This window comes from Lepidochelys kempii, chromosome 2 (genome assembly GCF_965140285.1).
Source record: "Lepidochelys kempii isolate rLepKem1 chromosome 2, rLepKem1.hap1, whole genome shotgun sequence".
Classification (NCBI taxonomy): domain Eukaryota; kingdom Metazoa; phylum Chordata; order Testudines; family Cheloniidae; genus Lepidochelys; species Lepidochelys kempii.
In genome coordinates, this window is record NC_136381.1 from 189,055,232 (window position 1) to 189,070,064 (window position 14,833).

A 14,833-nucleotide genomic window follows, 5' to 3' on the forward strand; every position below is an offset into this window, starting at 1 on the left:
AACAGGGATAGACTTAAGTGTTTGATTCAGTGATTTGCTGAATCAACGACACACACAAATGCATGAAAGTTGGAATCACCAGCCCCTATCAAACAGCACTGGTTTTATTTACACAGTATGGTGGGTGGCATTTTCCTAGAATGTTTTGGTCCTTTTGTAGAGTGTGAAAGAAATGAATAATTTTGCAGATATGACTGTTAGCAATCCTGATGATGTCCTAGAAGCACTTGGAGACACATACTTAGAAAGTGAATACATTAAAAAAAAATTCTGTTGTAGGCCATGCTGGAGTCCTTAGGCATAACTAAGAGAATGAGCCAGAATTGGTCCTGGCAGAATAGCAACACACTAGGTATCAGCTAACCAAGTAAGCATGTTCCTGACCTGAGAGAATGGTACAAAACCACACAGATCGCTCAAGTAACTACATTAATGCATTCCTAAGAGATGGTACAAGAACATGCTGACCCTCTCATAAAGATAAGGAGGGAATGACAGGATGAATGAGGAGTTTTGCTTGAACTAGCAGGTACAAGGTACAGGATAATAACAAAAAGCATATGAAACGTAATACATAACTTGTTTGTATCAATGTATAAAAGGAGAAGTCATAAGAAGGGCACCTTTGTACTAGTCTACCGGATATCATCCTGCTGTGTTGATTGAACTGGTACCTATGTTGTGGGCATACAATGTTAGTGTACTGTAGCTCCTATGTGGCACTAGTACTATGCTTTGTCGACGATAAACCTGGCTGAGTGCTTTCATCACTGAACTGAACCTGCGGGCATTCTTTATGAATAAAATCAACGTCTGCTTAATCAACATGCCACACTTTCTGCCAGTGTCACTAACATAGGTGCTGACTCCATGGGTGCTCCGGAGCACCCTCGGGGAAAAATTAGTGGGTGCTCTGCACCCACCAGCAGCCAAGCTCCCTGCCCCACCCCACCTCACCTTCTCCTCCGCCTCTGCCTCCTCCCCTGAGCGTGCCGGGTTCCTGCTCCTCTGCCTACCTCCCAGCGCTTGCCTCTGCCAAACAGCTGGAGCAAGTTCTGGGCAGGAGGGGGAGGAGCGGGGACACGGCGTGCTCAGGGGAGGAGGTGGGAAAGAGGAGGGGCCGGGGCAGGGATTTGGGGAAGGAGTCAGAATAGGGTCAAGGCGGGGTCAGAGTTGGGGTAGGGACTTTGGGGAAGGGGTTGGAATGGGGGGAGGAGGGGAGGGAGGGAGGGGTGGAGTCGGGGCAGGGCAGGGGGCAGAGCGGGGTCAAGCACCCCCCGGTGCCAGTATAAGTCGGCGCCTATGGTCACTAACACCAGAACTCCAAGAACAGCAGCATTGGCAACATTAACAATGCTGCAGTAATCCTTAACACCACAAACAACATCTGTGACAGTATCACTTCCAACAGAAAAGACTCAGTTCCTGGTTAAAGGATATGTTAACTACTGGAAACAAAACAGTGCTTATGTAACCTCTGGTTACAGGCCTCAGCTACAAAGTTTGTATCTTTACTGCTCCAATATTTGAGGACATTCAGGTCTGAGGCTTTCGTATGGTTCATCATCTACAGAGGACTTAGCCACAAATGGACTTCCCCAAAATTCTGGAGTGTTTGGATGCAGGGTTTTGGTTTGGGCCCATCTCTAATAGTCATACCTAAGGGTAGGCCAAACTAAGCCAGTTTCTTCCAAAGATGGAGAAGAGACCATGCTATTCTACCTGCACACTCATGGTGGCTTGGTAATTCAAATGACTTTCCATAATTCCCACTCAGATGAATGAGAGAAAGAGAAAGAAACTAACCAGGTGGGCTCTAGAGATTTTTCTGTGCTAACTAAACTGACGACTGTCTGGTTCTATCAACAGCAGCCACACAAGCAGTTACAGAACATTTTGGTACCCCTAATATTTTGCCATCCTAGCCAGCCATTTGTTCTGCTGTAAGTTAAAAGTGAAAAAAATTCCAAGCTACAAAAAGCTTGTGCACCCCCAAATGGGGGCACTCAGAAGTCCGTTGTAGGTCTGCCATTTTGACTGTTCATCACAAATTCAAGGTAGTAGCTACAGACATATTGAAATGTCATTCCTAAGAGAAGCCTTCCCTTAACAAACAAACAAAATAAAGTTAGTATTGGATAACATGATAGAATGTGCCAAGCTTTGCCCAACCATTTGCTGAACATTGTCACTCCAAGAAGAAAACAATGGGAGCGGTAGGTGCTCAGTATGAGCACTGGCAGGAAAACAAGAATTCTGTTTCATGAAAAATGTTGAGGTTTTGACACTTGGTTCTGTTTCGATGCAGAACAAAATGAGGAGGACCTATTGAAATTTTTCACCAAAAATACCAGAGACCCACCTCCAGAATAGCCAATAGCCAGGACACTTATGTGGGAGACCCTGGTTCAAGTCCCTGTTCTGCCTGAAGCTGGGTCTCCCACTTCTCAAGTCAGTGCGCTAACCATCATGCTATTGGCTACTCTTGGAGGGGTCTCTGTTTCTCTCTGTCTTGCTGGTTTTGACCTGAAACTCCATTCTGGACCTGAGAAACCTTCCCAACAAAAGCTTTGTCAGAACCAATACCTTCCCATGAAAAGTTTCAGTTTTGTAGAATCGGTATTTTCTGATGAAAAAATATTTAGACAAAAATGTTCCTAATGAGTTCTACTGATTACTCTGAAAATTGGATCACCCATTTTGGTGTGTCAACATCGACTTTGGCATCTAACTTTAGGTACCCACTTCTGAATTTTTTTACCATGATCTCTACATATACTAAGCTAAATTTAGCCCTGGTAAATCTGGTGCTGTAACCAGGTATGGGAGGGGGGCCGCTGCCGCACCCCCTGGCTTGAAGTGGTTTCCATCATATACAGGGGTTACTGTTTGGTTCTCAGCACCCTCACAATACAAATTGTTCCAGCACTCCTGCCTGATATATCTCAATGGAATTCAGTGGAGTTTCCCCCAGGTTGAAATTGGCCTATGTGCACATCTCTGATTTGCTGACAGAGCTGTGAGAAGCATTCACAATGAAGCTACACAGCACTCTCATTTGACTTTGTATTTTATTACAAACTCAAACTAAGCTTATGGAAAGGAACATTTGAGTGAACCTGAGTCAATTTAAAGATTTTGCACCAAAGAACTATGAAAATCTTAGTTTTACTTAGTTTTGCTGCAAAACCAAGGGAAGTTCAGTGGTTTTCAAAGAGTTTTTTTAGAGAAATTGGGCTTTGGCTGTTTCATATGCCAAAAACTCAAAGTTACAGGCCAGATATTGCAGTTACTGCATGCATGGAGCCCCCAGTGGGAGTCCCACATGTGGAAATAGCTATAGGATCAGGCCCAAAACCCAGGAAGGTGTCATCCCTTATGAAACCAAAGGAAAGATAATTTTCACATAAATCTTTGTGAAGCAAAACCAGAATTTAGGCATGACTGTATCTGCCAATGTAGTTGACTGCCAGAATCCAAGTCTAGATTAAGAATGACTTGTAACTTTGTTTTCTCATGCAGGTAGTGTCTCCAGTTCTTGTGATATTAGAAGCATTTCTGAAACCTCTGGAGGAACAAAGAAATATACACTGCATAATTAAGCACAGTTGTGCCTAATAGGCTATATTTATGAAAGCTCTGTAAGAGTTCTTGAATCAATATCTTTACATATATAACGCTCTAGCCACATATGGAACTAATTTGGGGACCCACATGTGGGACTGCCCAAACCATCATGACAGACATGAAAAATTTTGAAATCTATTGAATAATGTTAATTTTCATATTAGACCAACACATACACTAGAAGTGAAATCCTGGCTCCACTAAAGTCAATGGGAATTTTGTCACTGATTTCATTAAAGTCAGGATTTCACTCCCAGTGTTTAGAACTGGGGATTCCATAATTATGATATATTAGGAAAATCTACAACATGGGTCAGCAACCTTTCAGAAGTGGTGTACCGAGTCTTCATTTATTCACTCTAATTTAAGGTTTCGCGTGCCAGTAATACATTTTAACATTTTTAGAAGGTCTCTTTTTATAAGTCTATAATATATATCTAAACTATTGTTGTTTGTAAAGTAAATAAGGTTTTAAAAATGTTTAAGAAGCTTCATTTAAAATTAAATTAAAATGCAGAGCCCCCCCCGGACTGGTGGCCAGGACCTGGGCAGTGTGAGTGCCACTGAAAATCAGCTCGCGTGCCATAGGTTGCCTACCCCTGATCTACAACATTCAGCGTCCCTTAAAACTCTCATTTCCTCCATGCTGTGTAGTGGTCCAGGCTGCAATTTAAAATATGTATATTGTACTTAGCATCCAAGCTGTACTGCCCTCCTTCCCCTTCCCCCCAGGATAGGTTGAGTACTTCAGACCTTTCCCATCTTTAATGACAGTACTATCTACTGTGGATAGATCTGGACTGCCTACACTTTGCTTAATCGAGGGCTACATTTTCAGCTTTCCAGGAGCTGGAGGGATGAAGCTATTTTGTATAAAAGTAAAAGCTGCAGCTGTCCCCATCTGTAAAACAAAGGTGCGGCCTGCAGCTTCAAGCATAAGCTAGCTGTCTGCTTGCGCAAACCAAGACAGCGCATTCCATGCTGGGTCCTATCATTTACCAGTGGACTAAAGATTACCTGCAAAAGAAAAAACAAAGTGGCCTTGTGACCCTTTGGTTTTTTACAGCGTGCAAAGAAAGCCAGAGAGACTGTTGTGGTTTTTCTTAAATTGGTTTAGTTTTATATTAGGAATATCAGTAAAATTAAACTTGCCTTCACTGTTTTTCCCCCCTGGAAATCTTGGAGCACCATGGAACTAGATTTGGAGCTCCCTCAGCCTGTAACTGAAAGTGACTTGGTAAGGGTAGGCCTACACTAGGAGTGCTTTTCAGTGTGGGTATATCTACACTGGAAATTAAGGTATAATTTGTAGCTTGGGTAGACATACCTGCACTAGCTCTGATCAAGCTGCAGTACTAAAAATAGCAGTGTAGCTGCAGCTGCATGGGCTGGCCACCCTGAGTTATACAATCACATCTGAAACTCTAGGAATGTATTCGGGTGGCTAGCCCATTCCACCACTCACGCTGCAGTGGCTACCCCATTATTTTTAGCACGGAAGTTCAATCAGAGCTAGTGCAGGTATGTCTACCCAAATGGGAAATTACACCTCCCACCCAGCATAGACATGCTGTGAAGCTCTACTGGTGTACTGTACTGGCAAACCACTCCTAATGCAGATGCAGCTTATACTGTGACAAAGCTGCGCGTTTGCCGATATGGCTTATTCCGGCTTCCTCCAAATGAAACAAACTCTGTCAGCAAAAGCGCAGTCTTGTTTGTGTAACTGCAGCTATACTCGGGGCTTTTGACAGCACAGTTCAGTTGGTCAGAGATCCCAGCTCATCACACCCTGACTGATAGTTACGCCGACAAAAGTCCGCAGTGTAAACCTGATCACAGAGATCTTTTCTCCCTCCTGTTTGTGGGGTGTCCAAGTTAAACAGATGTTAACAAATAAACAAACTAGAGGTTCCTCCTCACAGTTACTCAGGTTTCACTTCCTTTGCCCTTGTGAAGTGATAGTATTTCTTCAGCAGCCCACTGAGTATTCCAACAAACAGAATAGTTAAGACCTGAATTTCTAATGTAAAAAACAAGCAAGAAAGAAAAACCACTTTAAAAAAATAACAATTTCAGGCCTTGTTATGTAGCATATAGAAGCAAAAATGGGCAAAAACCCAACACTTCTTTTCTTCTTTACTGGTCCCCTTTAAAGATGAGAGTGGCCATGATCCACAATGTAGAACTCACTGGGTCACGTTGGCCAGTGATGTGTTTTGTGGCCATCCTTGTAGCTCAAGCTGCCCTTTGAGGTCAGTTTCCTGACTGGCTCACTCATAGGCGCCAACTCCGTGGGTGCTCTGGGGCTGGAGCACCCATGGGAAAAAATAGCGGGTGCTCAGCACCCACCGGCAGCCCCAAGGATCAGCGCCACCCTCTCCCCTCCAGCACCTCCTGCCTCCTGGTGATCAGGTGTTCAGCGGTGTGCAGGAGGCACTGTGTGGGAAGAGCAGGATGAGAAGAGGTGGGGTGGGGGCAGAGCAGGGGTCGGAAGAGGATGGGTGGGCTTGGGGCCTTGGGGGAAGGGGTGGAGAGCAGACTGGACCTGGGACACAGCAGTGGATCGAGCACCCCCCTAGGAACTAAGGAAGTTGGCCCCACCTATGAAAGTAGGAGAAAATGAATTCTGAATGATCAGGTTCTCTGTCTCTTGCCAGAAAGAACCAATTGATATGTATGTAGAGTACTTGGCAAGTTAGAATATTATTAAGGAAATATTCTTCTAAATATTTCTTAGGAAAACATGGCAAAATCAAAGTTCTGTCACCATGCTACCAATGCCTGCCACAGCAGAAAAGGAAAATGAAACATGACACTTGAGTGAATCTTCTTTTGAAAGGGACTACCTTCATCTGTATTGTATCACTACTCTTTGTTATCAGGATTCCCATGGTGATCAGAGTTACATATATCTCTCTGTTGGAGCTAATTAAGGGGAGGGGGAGGGGGGGGAGGAGGAAGCACATTTCCAGGTGGGATTTATTGCCAAAAGATATTTCAGCCAAAAAATGGAAATCTCCATTTGTGTCAAGAGATCTACAGGTATTTCATAACGTTCAGCATTCATTCTGATTTAACTAAATTGAAAGTGTCAAGAAGTGTGAACTTTCTATGAACTTTTGAAGTTTTCCCGCTGTTTTGCTAGATTTACAAGTACAAGAAAGAGAAGGAAGTTATAAAGGGTTTTGAATAGTCACTGAAAAGACATTCTCGATCAAATCAACTTGGTCTGAATACCTGTTCCATTTGTTTGTTAAGTTTTCTGTAGAAAAATGAATCAATAGAGCTGGATTCTTATTTATGCAAAAGGCACTTTACACTGTTCTGGCATTATAAAGGGGCTTTAAAGTGGAAGTAAATTTCATTTAAACCCACTTTAAGACCCCTTTACATTACCAGAACAATGTAAAGTGGCTTTAGGGTAAATGAGAGTCAGGCGAACCGTGATTTAAATATTATCATGACATGTTCTTTGGAAATCAACCCAGACAGAGGCCTGATTTTCCATTGTCTGTCCCTGTGTAGTTATTTACAACAGTGCAAAATGAGTTCAAAATGCTATTAAACCAGAATGTAGCATATCACCCTCACTTTGCTCTGGGAAAAATGATTGCACAAGATGCAAGGTAGAGCTGGGAAAATTTATTTGACTAAATCTTTTGGGGGGGCAAAAAATACAGATTCAACAACACCAATATATTGTGTGAATTAGAGTAGATTTCACAGAATTGTTTCTGAAAAAAAACCCAAAAAACTAATAGAAAAATCTGAAAAAAAAAATATGAAAAAAATAGTTTCATTTTAATATTTTTGAAAAGAAACATCTTGATTTTTTTTTATTCAAAATTACTTTGTTTTGAAATACCCTTTAACTTTATTTTAAAAATGAAAAAATACAGTAAAATGCTCTAAATCAGCATTAAACATAGATTATACAAATTAAAACTGTTTTTTCAACTTTTCAATTTGCTGAAAATTAAAAAAAATAGTTTTGGGGTCAATCTGAAATAACTAAGGTTAAGTTTTTGTCACAGTTATTTTTAATAAAAGTCACAGACAGGTCGCAGGTGATAAACAAACATTCATGGAAGCCTGAGACCTGTCTGTGACTTTTACTAAAAATAATTGGGGTGGAGGGAGGCTGATGTGGGATGACTGAAGCTCGAGGGGGGGTGTGGGAATTGGGCGCCTGAGCCCCACTGTGGGGGTGCCCAGTACCTGCTGCCCGTGGAGGCTCAGAGCTCCGGGTCCCACTGCCACCCACGGCAGCTGAAAGCTGTGGGGTCCCCCCCCATCACCTGTGGCAGCTCAGAACTCTGGGGGCCAGCAGCTGAGAAGCCCCTACTGCTTTTAGCGGCCAAGAGCTGCAGGGTCGCCCTCCAACTGCTCACGGTGGCTGAGAGCTGCACCCACTGGTTGACAGCTCACACTCCGCCACCCCGGTAGTGAAATGGAAAGTGTCACAGAGGGAGGGGAGGGGAATGGGAGACTGGGTCTGGCAGCCAGGAAGATAAATCTGGGACCCAGTAAGTGTTTGTGGAGAGACTAAGATCAGTGAGGAGCTGGGGGAGAGACTGGGACTGACTGAACAGAAAGACTGGGACTGAAAACCAGTAGGAAGGAAATGAGGGAACAGGGAGACAGATCTGATGAGGAGCTGGAGGTTCAGGAGATTATTAAGACTGACTAACCAAAGAGACTAGGACTAAGAGCTGGGCAGGAGGCAACTGAGACTGAATCAGGGTCCCAAGGAGTGGGATTGGGACTGGGAGCCAGTGAGGATGGGGAACATGGTAAGGGGTAGTAACTGGAACCAGGTAGGGGAGAGAGACCAACTGGATGAAGAGCTGAGAAAAGGGAACCGAGATTGGCTGAGCAAGAAACTGGGGACAAGGAGCACTAGACCACAACATGCATGGCTCCCATTAATTTCTGAGGGCAGAATTTGACCCAGAGTCAAATGTCTAACGTTTGAACCCAAAGTCCTTCATTACATGATGCAGTGTGGGCTGGAACCTGGAAGCCATTGATTCTGCCTATTGTGGCAGAAGAAACAAGTTTAAAAATTCTATTTAAGCAATCCCAAAGGTGGGATAGGTCATATGGCTCCTGCCTGAGGAAAGAACCTGTAGCCATGCTTGGGGCAGGCAAAAGAGGAAATTCCTTGAGGGCTTCAGGAAGGCACCCCTCTGGGCTCCAGACTTCCTCTCAAGGGAGGAGGCAGGAGAACTTTGTGACAGAATCTCAGACTAGCAGCTGGGAATCTGCTTCCCACACTGCCAGATTCAGCTCACCTGATCATACCCTCCATTACTGCATACAACATACCAGTGAATCTGTGCCTTTTCATTCTACCAAGCCCTGGGTCTCCACAATCCCCTAACTGACTCCTCAGGAGAAGAGGCAGGAGATATCTCTTCTCCCACATCCTGGTGCTACTGAGTGTAAAGTCCAAAGGAGCAGCAGCAGCCCTAGCAGCTTGTGCCTCGGGCCAGGTCTACACTACAGTACTCCTGTGGCAATTCTGTGCCAAAATCAGGATGAACAGGGGCTCGTTGAGGGCGGGAGGCGGCTCTGGGTGCAGAGGCAATGGGACTCTCACGGGGGTCCAGGTGAAGGTGGTTGGGGCTCAACAGGAGGGTGTGGGTATGGAGGGCTCAGTGGCAGGGGGGTCTGGGTGCTGGCTTGGTGAGGCTCAGTGGGGTGAGGGTCTAGGTGCAGGGAGTTAGGCAGGGTGGTCCAGGTACAGGTTGTGTAGGATTTGTTGGGGTGGGAATTCAAGTTGGTGTGGGGCAGTCTGGGTGCAGGGATGGGGTTCAGATGCAAGGAGGTGGGGCTTGGCAGTGGTGTCTGAGTGCAGGGGGCTCCAAAAGCAGAGGGTGAGGCTGTTGGGGTGTGGGTTCGGGTTCAGGGGGCTCAGTGTGTGTGTGGGTTCTGAGTGCAGGGATTGAGGCTTGATGGGGCAATCTGGGTATGAGGTGAATCTGGATGCACGGGGAATGGGGACAGGAAGGAGTGGGGGTGCGGAGCTTCCTGAAGCCAGAGAGGTTTCTGGGGGTGGGTCAGACACAGCCCTGGCCGCTCCTTGCAGGGGAAGAGGAAGTCCCGTCCTCCCCAGCCCTGCTGGGACTAGCAGCTGAGCCTGGCACAGGGTAGGAGCCACCAGCTGGTGCATCCCCAGCCTCCTCCCTCCCCCACTGATTTACCTCTCCACTGGCTGCTCTGGATGCCCGAAACAAGGCACCCGTGCTACTGGGGAGCGGCACATGACCGCTTTTGTGACTTCCCTTTGCTTCCCAATCAGAAAGTCATTTTTCTGTGGGGAAGCAAAGAAATCTGCAGGAGACATGAATTCTGCGCACATGCAGTGGCACAGAACTCCCCCAGGAGTAACTACAGACCTATATAAACCTGTGACTACATCACTCAGGGATTTGAAAAATCCACACCCCTGAGCAATGTAGCTAAACTGACCTAACCCCCGTGTAGACAGCACTATATCTATGGGAGAGCTTCTCCCTCCAATACAGCTACGACCTCTCACAAAGGTGGATTAACTACGCCAACAGGAGAAACAATCCTGTTGGCATAGGAGCATCTTCACTAAAGTGTATGTGAAGACAAGTCCTCAGACTAAGAAGTGGAGGAAGGGACTGGCGAAAGTTTCAAATGATTTCAAATTTAGTATTTTTTTAAAGTTTCAGTTTTAAAATTAAAATACCCAATTGGGAGTTGACAAAAGGTAATGCTTCAGCATTCAAAAAGTTGTTTGGAAAAAGTGACAGCCGCACTTTAACCATGGAGACCACTGCTGTGAATCCATTAGGCAGAAACTCTGGCACTCAGGCTATGTCTGCGCTGCTACTTATGTTGGTATAATTAGGGCCCTACCAAATTCATGGTCCATTTTGATCAATTTCATGGCCAGAGGGTTTTAAAATTGGTCAGTTTCACATGTTCAGACATTTACATCTGAAATTTCATGGTGTGGTAAACTTGGGGGTCCTAACCCAAAAGGTACCCAGAGGTGGGTCTGATCGCTCCCCTCCCCCGAGAGCAGCTGTGCAGGGGAAGGACAAGTCCTGTCCCTCCCCAGCCTGGCTGGGACTCGCAGCTATGAGCCCCAGGCTGGGGAACTCCCAGAAGCATGGGGGGAGATCAGATTTCACGGGAAAGGGCTTATTTCACAGTCCGTGACATGTTTTTCACGGCCATAAAATTAGTAGGACGCTAGGTATAACTTATGTTGCTCAGGTATGTAAATAAGCCACCTGCCTGAACAACATAAGTTACACTGACCTAAGCCCTGGTGTGGACAGCGCTATGTGGGCAGGAGAGCTTCTTCCGCAAACATAGCTACTGCCACTCGTTGGGGTGGATTAATTAAGTCGATAGGAGAGCTCTCTCCCGTCGGCTTAAAGTGGCTACACTAGAGAGCTTACAGCAGTGCAGCTGCCCCATTGTAAGCTCTCTAGTGTAGCCATAGCCTAAGTCAAGGCTAGGTGGTAAGAAGACGCTATGCCAAAGATAACAGGATGCAAAGAAGGAACAGAAGGAGACAGAGGGTCAGATTCTCAGCTGGTCTAAATTAATGTATCTCCACTGACTTCAAAGAGCTAAACCTGAATTTGAATTTATGCAGGATGCCTTTTGTCTGAAAGCCACTTGTGGCAGCAGGCTGTGGTTGGGTATATCACACCCTGTACATTTCCATAAGTCCTGTTTGGCTGTATGGCAAGATCTTGTTGGAAGTAAATTGAACAGAACAAAATGCACAGCAAATCAATACTGAGATTGCATCCAAATAAATATGAGAAGTGTAACAAGTGTTTTGGATATGAAATCTGCTCCCCTGTATGCAATAAATCTTGGCGAGAAATGGGTGCCCACAGATATGGTGTGGTGTTTGCTCTAACACTTCCCTCTCCCCGTTTGCTAGATATCTCATCTTTTGTAAGATCTGGTAGGCTGATAGAAAATAGAACTGCCAAACCATATGAAACTCCCACTAGAGATTTAGAGGAAGATGAATGGTACTTAAGCAGTACAAAGACCGTGAAATCAACCCATTAAAAAACAATCTCTGAGCCACTCAATTTCTCTCACCTCTTTTCCACAATGATAAAGGGAAAAAAGGGCATTGAATATTTCCTTTTATCCTGCACAGGCTGATATGTTGAACTTCTTACAAATTTTATTATGTGCAAAAAGGAGTTGCTAATGTTTTGGGAATACTTCTCTCCTCCTTCCCCAATCCTCACTCCTATTATATTGGAGTACGCTAGAATCCTGACAGTGAGGGTTGGGCTTGGAGGAACTGGAGTTAACAAAGTAACACAGGCTTCTCTCAGCAGGATACAGTGGAGCTGAGACGCAGACAGTGAATAGCATCCTTCCTGTTGCCTAATTTTTAGTAGCACTGAGAGTGACAGGAGCTGAGCAGACTTCTGTGCTGATATCACCATGAAAAGCAGTCACCGTAATGTTTTCCGGAGGAAACATTTTGAGATGATGTTGCTACAGCAGCAATGGGAAACACACTCCAGTACAACATTATTGGTTTGTGTGCTGTTTTGTTTTTAATGCTAGTAATTATGTAATTTCTAGAAGACATCCTTATCATAACCAGGTTGGTAATGTTGACAAAACATGCTTTAAATAAGCACATGTCAAAATAAGAGATATTTTTGTTTGCCCTGTATAACACTGGGTTTAGGGCCTTCAATGTAAATCTCAGATCATTTAAAAATACATGGTGCAGTGATTATCACTATACTAGATGACTTCTAAACACCTTAAGAATGACCTGCAAAGGGAAAAAATGCATTAAGCAGTACCATTTTTGGGTCCTATGTGATGTACAAAGACCTGTGGGGGGGGGCAATTTTTTTATATTAGAAATTCATGGCTTGTCTATTCTGTTTTTCCTGAAAGACTCTATGGATGACATAGTGGGATTATTACACCAAAGACTCCATGCAGTGAAATTTGATTAATTCAGAGAGGAAACGCTTTTTATTCAGAATGAAAAAAAACTTTTGGCTTTTGTTTGTTTTTGTAAACACCTATTTAACTCAAATGCCTAAACCATCTGAGAGAAAATATATTTTTGTGAAAGTTCAATACCTCTACCCTTCAACTAACAACGCACAACCTCACAGTATGCGTCTTTGAGACCTCCAGTGGATTCTCCAGCAGAAAAGCCAACACAAGAATTGACACTCCTGCTATTTCTAAGGTAATGCCCAAACAGAAACCCCCAAAACCCAAAGTCTTCTTTATGCATACATAAAACAGAAAAAAAAGGGCGGGGGGGGGGCAGAAACCATTTTCCCTTCTTTCAGGTCATTTTTTTAAAAGCCAACAGTTCCCAGCCTTTTCAAGCAACTGTACTGTCTTTCAGAGTAGCAGCCGTGTTAGTCTGTATCCGCAAAAAGAACAGGAGGACTTGTGGCACCTAAGTCCTCCTGTTCTTTTTGCACTGTCTTTGTTTTCCAGTTTAAGGGCTCAGTCCTAAGGGGTGCAGAGCACCCTCAAACTCAGTTGCTGGAGTGTCAACACATTGCACGATCGATCCTTGTAACCTTGGCTGTACCAGCTAGTACCCACCAACTCTTATTCTGCCCCACACTGAGACGATTCCAAATCTCAGCCTTGCAAGTGACAGTTTACTGGGGTACAGCAAAGAGGCTCGCCATTAAGGGACGGAAAAGGCAGTTATTACCAGTCACAGAGGTGCGATGGTGGCTGAAAACGACTGTCTTATGAAATGACATATCCAGCCTGGGCCGACTCTAGGTTTTTTGCTGCCCCAAGCACACACACACACACACACAAAGCCTGAGTGCCACCAAAGCAAAAAAAAGGGCCAGAGTGCCACCCCTTGAAAAGTACCGCCCCAAGCACATGCTTGGTTTGCTGGTGTGCAGCAGTGCATAAAGGGTTGCACACCAATACTTCAGAGCATTTTAATGTTGGTTTGTTTAAGCTATTCCTCTTTCCCTTTTAAGTTTTAGGGCTGCCCAGCTCATCTATTCCTCAGCAGCTTTTGGATGCTTTCTGAAGCTCTGCTAGCACTCATAAATTCACAAAATTGCCCTTTAAATACATGTGGGGAGAAGGATCAGGGTTCAGAAGAGTTCTTGCTCCTTTAATGCTGAGCACAACAGGAGCAACAGCAGTTGGGGGAACCTGTGGTTTCAACAACACACTTGGTTTCCCCTCCCCCTCTCCTCTTCCAGCAGATATTACAGAGACATGATCCAAAGCAAATACAACATATGGGAAATGGCCCGTAAATTCAAAACAAAGGATCATTGCTTTTATCAGCTGTTTCCTGTTGTCAGAGAATAACTTATTGCCTTAAAAAAAAAGTTAAGGGCAGGACCAATATAGAATGGTCGATTATTTAACATTTGAAATATCGCTGAGGGCTTTTTTCTGCATTGTCTTTTAAAATAATGCAATCTGAGGGGTATTCTGTTTGTTTTGGGTTTTTTTTCCCCTTTCATTGCCACTCTTCTCCACTCATGGACCAAAGACGGGATGAGCCAATATATATGTGTGTGTATATATATACACATATACATACATATATGGAAGGGGCCTCAAGAGGTTGAATTTAATCTTGTTGATTTCAGACCATTTCTCCAGTTTGTCAAGGTCACTTTAAATTCTAATCCTGTCCTCCACAGTGCTTGCAACCCCTCCCAGTTTGGTGTCTGCAAATTTTATAAGCATAGTTTCCACTCCATTACAGAATCACAGAGTCATAGGAATGTAGGGCTGGAAGGGAACACCCAGGAGGTCACCTAGTCCAGCTCCCTGCACTGTGGCAGGACTAAGTATACCTAGACCATCCCTGACAGATGTTTGTCTAACCTGTTCTTGAAAGCCTCCAGTGACGGGAATTCTACAACCTTCCCTGGACACCTTTTCCGGTACTTAACTATCCTTATAGTTTGAAAGATTTTCCTATCATCTATCTTAAATATACCTTGCTGCAGATTAAGCCCAGGACTTCCTGTCCTACGTTTAGTGGACATGGAGAACAATGGATCAGCATCCTCTTTATAACAGACCTTAACATAGTTGCAGACTGTTACCATATTTGAAGACTATTATCAGGTGCCCCATCAATCTTCTTTTCTCAAGACTAAACAACGCCCAGTTTTTTTTAAATCTTTTCTCATATGTTAGCTTT